At 34.0% G+C, this 8723-nt stretch overlaps 1 pseudogene; it reads left to right on the top strand.

Annotated features, from left to right (window-relative positions):
- The first annotated feature begins 1444 nt into the window (after positions 1-1444).
- Positions 1445-7178, top strand: LOC117924904 (annotated as a pseudogene).
- Positions 7179-8723: the final 1545 nt, after the last annotated feature.

The following is an 8723-nucleotide window of genomic DNA, read 5'->3' as shown; positions in this document are numbered from 1 at the left end:
TCTTATGTGGTTTCTTTCGGGAGTTCGAAGTTTTCTGTTTATCTTATGCTCCCTACCCAAACAATAAGTAATCCATAATAATTAAGTCATAAGTGTGCAGAAGACAAGTTTAAAAGAAATATAATCACTTAATTATAAACTTACATGCAATATATCAAGATCCGATTTGGCAACAGACCAATCCAAGCCCTTTGCATGATATTTTCATTATAGATACATTCAAAAGAAATATTCCTGCAAAAAAGTGACTAAAGCATCACAATGTGGACATCAAAACTTCTTTCCATGAATTGACACTGAATTCTAACCCAATAAACTATTGGAAAACCAAATAAAGGCATTAAACAATTAGGGACTACTGTGGTATGCCTTAGGACACCGTCTACACAGCGCAAACTGCAAGTCATCAAAAAAATTTGTCTTTTTACAAAGCTGTAATTGAGGACTTGAATGATATAACGACTTTGATTGGATGTGCAGTAACTCAAATACCATCATCAAGTAGTGAGAACATCCTACAAATTAAACCTCTCCACGTCGGACCGAGTAAATTAGATAGAGCCGCAAAACAATACAAACCCACTGAATAGAATTTCAATATTCTCCCTTGATGTGATTGAAGATGGTGAGGGTTTTTCAAGAAAAGCTACATCTTTAAGCTTTCACTTATAGCTAATGAACACTGTTAATAATTTTTCTAAAAGATTAAGAGCATATAACCTCCTCTGGACTTACCCCTAGAGTCGATAAATTGGAGAATAAAATAGTTTTTTTTTTAATTAGTAAATTGAGGAAATAAATATACATTGAAGTTCAAACACATAATCTCCGGCCAAAAGAAGGTTTTGATAGTATGTTAGTCAATCAATTTTCTCTAAGGTTATATTTGATTCCTAAAAAGTATTAAAAAAAAATGTTAAGAAAAATGGTTTTTTTCATGTTTAATTGTTCTATAAGAAATATATATATATAATTAAAATTAATTAAAAACTTATATATTTTTTAAATTATTTAATTTTTATATCAAATAGTTAAAATAAGTAAAATAAGTTTGAAATGATATATAAAAATAATTTATTTACTTTAGACTTGTTTTTTAGTTTCTTTCCCAGTTTCTTTTTCTTGTATTTTCCGTCAAATTTTTCGAGAACCAAATTAAGGTTGTAAAATTTGGGCCCATAATATATTCATGCATTATAAGTTCATAACAAATAGCACGAGTGCTATGGTTCTGAAGGCACTGTTCTGTCCAAGAGAGTGAAGACTGGACGTGCTGGACGAAAGCCCGAACCTCCAGACAGACCCACATATGCTTCACTTGTTTTCCAAAAAGTTGGGCCTAGCCCAAAATTATTCGCGGCTTATATGTGTTCAGTTCAACATCATCCCTGTCCTCGTAGGTCCAAGCGGAGAAGAGAAGAGGAATTGTAATGAGAAGATAGGAATTGGGCGTTGAGAATCTTAGGTGGGAGAGTGAAGAGGGTGACCTTAATTGTATCCATTCTGGATTGAAGGAGATAATGGTGGTGTTGGGTTGTCTACAATCCATCCCCTCTCCGATTCCAACCAAGGAATCACCGTCATCATCTTCTTCTTCACCATCATCATGGAGCAGGAGCCTTGGTACAAGAAGAGAAGCCATAATGTTGGGTACATGCTTTGTTTCTTCCTTTTTCAGTTTCACGCCTGCTTTTCCCTCTGCAATTGCCCAGCAGGAACAAGATCAGTTTCAGCAAGATGAAGAACGTGTGGTCCACCTCTTTCAGGTCTCCTCTCTCTGCCTTCTCTTTTCTCCTTCACCTTCTGATATATAAAATCACAACTCTTTCTTGCTTGCATATTACTGTTTTTTTTTTTTTTTTTGTAATTAATTGCTTGGTCTGGGTCACTGCATTGTTTGGGTTGAACATGTCGGTATGCACATGAATAAATTTAATGGAATTGGAATAATTTTTAATGTAAAAATTGGGTGTTTGTTTTTATTGTAAGAATTTATCAAGAATTGGGTCTTGACTAGAATTGCATTCCAAACACACCTCAACTTATTTAAGAATCATTACTTGCTAAATTTTTATCATAATTGTTGAAGTTTAGCAAGTTGCAACCAGTACTATTCATTCAACAAGTTTCACGCTTATAGCAGAGAAGGTAGCAGCTCCTTTTTACTATCGGCTAGTCAGAACCACTTTGTTGTATGTAAGCAAGTTACCTGAACAGAGCAGTGGGTTATTTGTATTTATGCAACCTCTACACAAGCCGAAGCTAACCTCATCATTTAAGTTTGAATTCAGTTTGAATTTGAATCAACTTTTGTGGAATAGGAATGGAAATAGGATGAGAATGGAGGTAAATCATAATAGCATCATATTAAGTGCGCCTAGACCCAAGGCACAACCACTCTTTAATTGTAGCGCCTTGCGCCTAAGTTGTAGGAGACTTTGGGCCTTTGGTGTGCCTTGTGCCTTTAAGACTATGAATAGCATGTAGAAGAGAGGAATCAAAACCCTAATAAGAGTGGGACTTGATATCCATGCCAATGAATTTTTTATTCCTATTCCCATTTTAAAAAACAATCCCAACACATTAATGAAAGAGATTCTCCATTCTAGCATTCCAAGCACAGCATCGCTTGAGCTCCAGATTAGATTGGTAAAACAGGTAGCAAGCTGGCTTAGTTATCCTCTTACTAAATTTTTCAGGAAATTGAATGGAAGAATAGGAATCAGAAAAGGAAATCAAATAAAAGGAATCGTAATCAGAATCATCTACAGAACTATTATGAAATGGAAAGGGAATTTAATTAGAAAACTTTTAAATTAATATTCTTAACTCCTAGAGCCATTTGTCCAATAATTCTCAAGTATAAACACACTAATAGTCTATCGAAAGAAAAAGAAATAAGGAAGCTAATAACAGAGCAGAGCGCAGTATACTTGAGTTTGACTTGATTAGACTGGAGAATGAGATCAAACAAATTCCCAAGCTGAGCACAAGCCACTTATTGTGCTTTGCCACTTAGCTTTTGAAAGAAAAGTGTTCTTTATTCACTTGTGCATCTTTATTTATTTGGTTGTTTACTTATCCATTCATTCCTTAAATTGACATCTTGAATATTGGCTGAAATTATTCCCAAGGATTAGAGATTATTCTTGCTTGAAGTTGCATGTACTCATGAGTTTGTACTTACTAAGCTTTACTTTTCTTGATGGTTGTAGGATACTTCACCATCTGTTGTTTTCATTAAAGACCTGGAAATAGTAAAGGGCCCTACTAGCTCATCCAATGAATCCATGCTGAATGAAATGAAAACACAAAAGTTGAAGGAACAGTTTCAGGCTTCATTTGGGACAAGTTTGGTCACATAGTAGGCATTCCCTTCTTCCAGTTTAATCTTTGTTTCAATCACACATTATTATATGCAAGTTTTCTTTGGTTTTCCTTTGTCTTTCTATTCTTTTTATTATCTCATGCATTTTGCTAGTAAATAAACACCCTTGATAGGAAAAGAAGTACTTCTTTTCAGCTGAATTCGTATTGATGATGCACTCTATCCTTTGATGTGATGATAGCTAAGTGGCAAAATATGCATTGCCTATTCATATTTACCTTCCTTTCCTATTCCAAGCGATACTTTGTTTATGCTAAGAATCTGACTCCTATGATATAAATGAAAGTTAGATTTTTTCTTTTTCTATGTATCTAGAGTCCTGTTGACAATGTTTAAACCAATGCAATCCTCTGGACATAATGTCCATGATTTTCTCCTATTTGTATTTTATGTTGCATGTTACATGCTTTGTTGGTTATATCAATCGACTACATTTTGTTATCTTTGTAACTTTTGTGCTAAACTCCTGTAGTGCAAAGTCCTAGTAGCCATTACTTTCACCTATATTATCATTGCAATCTTTGAAGCATAGATACTTACCTCCATGGTTTTTTATTCTTCTTTTTTTTTGTTTTTTGGTTTTTTGGAGTAGTCTAGTAAGTTTTAGTTTGTGACCTTGTTTTTTTCTTCTATGTAGTTAAATTCTCCTTTTGGTGTACAGTCTGCACTCCTTTATCATGAGAAGAATATTTGTATAGGACAGGTCACTAATTACCATGTTGTAGCTAAATTGGCTACAGATACAAGTGGACTACAGCGTTGTAAGGTTTTGTCCTGTTTCTCGTTATTATATTTTGCTTTTCCTTTTTATCTTCTTGGTTTTTTTTTTTATAGTTTAATGTAGTAGACTCATGTTATCATTGTTCTTATCTGGTGCTTCTCTTTTACAGGTGTATCTTGTAGATGCAAAAGGCAATAGCTTTTCCAGAGAAGCTAAGATCAATGGCTATGATCCAGCATACGATCTTGCTGTTTTGAAGGTATACTTTTAGTTCTTTATTAATTTTAAGGCAAGTTCTGTTAGGTACTTCAGGATATAAGTACATTGCAAACCTCTTTTTTTTTTTTTTCCTTCTTCAGTTGTTTAAATACATTGTTAACTTGTAAATTGGAAATCCTCACATAAGCCTTTCTAAGAGCTGCATTATATATGTTCTAAGAAGGCTAGGAAATGCAGCAACATGGACAGTGAAGTAGAGAAATCATGCGGAACAATGCTTTAGTAAGATTCATATATGCTATTCCACCCTCTCCAATATGGAGAACAAAATTTAACAAATAAAAACAGAGAAAAGTATTTAGAAAAAACTAATCACCTTCAATACAACACTGTTAAGTACAGGGAAACAACATTTAAGGGAAAAAAATGAGGGCACTATTTAGAAAAACTTAAAGTACTTTAAATTTAATTGAATGGGAATTTGTAAAATTTAAGATAACCTTGAGTTAAAACTTATTACCTAATTCTTACCTTAGTATTAAGATTGTTTGCTAAAACCAACTTAAATTTTTTCTAAACTATCAGATTGACATATTTACCCTCATTGCTATTTAGTAATGAGATTATGAGAGAGAAATAAGGGAGAATGAGACATGGGTTATTAAGGCAAAGGATGTTTAGGATTTATAAAATTTGACTGACTACTTTAAATCATTTTTAACTTTAATTTGTAATATTAAATTATTTTCTTAAACATACTTAATGTTCTTAATAACATAAATTAAGTCATAAGTAATATTAAGTCATTAAGTTGATTAACCAAACACACGCTAGATCCAAACAAAATTTTTAAGGAGCAAACTTAGTTTGGCTGTATTATGCTTCTTTCTTTTTATCAATTAGGCCATCCAATTTTGTCAGGTGTATCATTGATATGAAGTTTCAAATGGCTGTAAAGCCACGAAAAATTATTAAACCTTCAAAAATTCATTGTGGTTATATTTGTATGGCATGTGAAGTGGATATTTGTAACATAAGGCAAGTTTTAAGATGTGAAGTGAATGTCTTATCAGAGCCTCACATCTTGAGGTACAGTTTTTTCTGTTCATTTAAACCTCAAGGCTGTGCATTCTATGTGATTTCCATGAGTTGTTCCTTGAGATGTGGCTTGAGGACAAAGCCACAAAGCCTTTTAGAATGTGGTTATACACAGTAAACAAGGGACCAATTCCATTTAATGCCTGAGGTCCAAGGTGTTAGTTATAGGAAAAATCAAGGTATGGAAAGTCCTCCACTTTTCTTCTGTGTTTCTCTCATGTTGAGTGTAGGCATCAAGGAGGTTAGAAGCAAGAATGAGGGTGGGGGTATGGAGTGAAGGAGAGTTGCTTATAACCCATCCATGGTCAGGAGAAATGTGAGTCAAAGGGAATGGACTCTTTTCTAAAATATCTGCTCTTGCAATTATGTTGTTGCTATCGCAGGTGGGATGTCTATCCAGATGGTGAGGAAAAAAGGGTCTTAGCATAAGTCGATACCACACGCTTCAGGGGCAAACAAAAATGAGCTAGCATCCTTTTTAAATTGGTCTTTGTATACTTACTCTTCTAGCAAAAAAGTAACTTAAAGAACGAAATGGGAAACGTTCTTGGGTTCTATTAAGTGCTCTTTCACACATTTATGATATCTGATATAGCTTGCTTTTAGCAACTAGAGGTTTGATAGAGCTTGCACCTATTGATTGTAAGGACAAATAAATGGAATCCTGTTCAAGCCAATGATGTTGAACTGAAAAGTGAATTTGCCAATTGGACTCAAAAGGTTTTTTAGTACTATTATTAGTGGTATTTTCAAGCACCCATCTTATCACTCTTAATACATGTGCTTCAACATGAGTTGACATCATACCACAAAAATTCGGCAACAATTCTTGTTGGAAAAAGAAAAGGAACTCAATGCAAGAGGAATCGCCTAATAGTGCCAGTGTGATGGGGGAAAGAAATAAATAAGAATATCAACAGCAAAGGAAAATAGACATGTGGTAAGAATATTTCGCTCTTTTAATCAAAACAAAATATTAAAAAAATCCCACTAGTACTACCCTAATGAACTTTTGTTTATCCTCCTCTTCATTTGTAGGTTGAGTTTACTACCTCTCTCTCTCTCTCCTCTCTCTCTCTCTCTCTCTATATATATATATATATATATATATATATATCAAAATCTCAGGTTGCTTTTCTAATACCCTATTATATTCTTACAATGGTACAATTTAGTATATGAATATGGAGCACCTACTAAAACGATTGCATGTGTATTTGTATCTTGCATTAAGTCCCATGTGTCATGCTACTTTGCAATAGTATGTGGTTGAAGACACTTAACCAAATGTTGTGTTCAGGTTGATATTGAAGGAAATGAATTAAAACCTGTTGTTCTCGGCACATCTCGTGATATACGTGTGGGTCAGAGCTGCTTTGCCATTGGGAATCCTTATGGATATGAGAACACTTTAACAACAGGGGTAATTTTTCTTGAAATATGACCACAATCCATTTACCTGTTTTCAACTCCTTGTGTCCATTAGCATAGTATACTGATGAGACCGTATTCTTTATTCATTTCAATTTTTACATCTTCTGTAGAATCATATACTGATTCTTTAAATCTACTTACTCCAAGGGGAATAAAAAAATATACTACTTCACTGCAAGGAGTAGATGGCAGATATTCATTAACATAATGATTGCTTGCTGGGTGATTTGAGTAGTGCAGGTAGTTAGTGGGCTCGGCAGGTAGATACCCTCACCAAACGGAAAGGCTATTCGAGGAGCTATACAAACGGATGCGGCTATAATTCCGGTGAATTTTCAAAATTTCTTTTAAAGATTTCCCTCCTGTTTGTTGTTTTGTAGTTTGTCTGTGCATTGTGATGGAAGAAATTCATCCCATCATTTAATTCTGTTGAGGTTAATAATATTTATTTAATTTTAGCTCCCTTATTCATAAACATGTTTGATCTTCAGTTGAAGTTTAGTTATATTTTCTTCCTTTAAACAAATTTCTAGATTTTATTTTTACAGATTTTTGATGTATTAAAATCTGAACAGGAAACTCAGGCGGGCCCTTGATTATTCATATGGTCATGTTATTGGAGTAAACACAGCAACTTTCACTCGTAAAGGTGAGGAGATGTTCCTTTGTTCATTTGTTTTCCTTAATTGTGTGTTTTTGCATGTTTACACCCGATGTTTCCCTAATTGGCCATATCGGTTTTGGAGAATGGGTGTATGATAAGTCAATCCAATCACTGATACAGAAAAGAATCGCCCTCTGCAAATCTTAGGTTGTCTTTCATATCATTTTTAAAAAGACCTTCTCTTCTGCTGCTTTAAACCATCCCTTTAGTGCCTTAAACTTCATTTCCAAAAAAAACTAGGATATCTTGAAAGGCTAAAACCCTGACTTAAAATTAAAATTCGGTTTAAAGTTGAATTAAGCTTTTAGTTTATTGGTCTACTATGCAGGACAGGAGTATCCTCTGGAGTCAACTTCGCAATACCAATCGACACGGTTGTGCGGACTGTACCATATCTTATTGTATATGGAACACCTTATAGCAATAGGTATTGATCACATTTAACCATTGTAATTACCATGTCACACTCCTACTTTAGGTCGTAAATTTTAATGGAAGAATGTCTCATTTCTTGCAAATCATTCATTACAGTGGATGAACAGAGAAAAAAAAAAGTGTTTGATTGTTTATAGAGAAATAAACAGTATAAAAAAACCCGTAAATTTCCAAACTTCCTGTGCAAGCAAACAGAGAATAACATTCCTGAAAATTCCAGATTTTTGGAGAAAACAGAGATCTTAGCTCCTAAACCAAACCAGAGTTGATCAGACGCTGAAAAAAAAATCTGAGTCTTTTTAGGACATCAAATAGAGGATAACCTACCATAGTATGTGTTTATGAATCATCCATAGAAATTCCCCTTGAATAGATGATCAGAGGTACCTACCCATCCTTAATGGAAATACAGCCACCAATATTGAGTTCTTCAAATTACTATCCCTACCATCACATGTATTTTCTGTCAATGATTTGAACAAATAGCAAGGAAAATAGAAACGCGGGAAAAGATATTTGAATTTGTAACTGTACTATTCATGTAATTATGAAGAATATTCTTACAAGGAAGATCTTGCTGCAATCTTGATTTTACCGTTAGGAAAAAGAATCAAGGGAATGCAGTACCAAATTTGTATGGGGTTGGACGAATCGTCCCATCAGAAAAGGACTTCATCAAACTCAAAATCAAAATCAAAATCAATATCAAAATCAATATCCAAATTCGAAACCATAGGGGACGGGAAACCATACGGGACGCCATC

This window comes from Vitis riparia, chromosome 11 (genome assembly GCF_004353265.1).
Source record: "Vitis riparia cultivar Riparia Gloire de Montpellier isolate 1030 chromosome 11, EGFV_Vit.rip_1.0, whole genome shotgun sequence".
In the NCBI taxonomy this organism is placed as follows: domain Eukaryota; kingdom Viridiplantae; phylum Streptophyta; class Magnoliopsida; order Vitales; family Vitaceae; genus Vitis; species Vitis riparia.
This window is presented reverse-complemented; position numbering and strand designations above follow the sequence as displayed.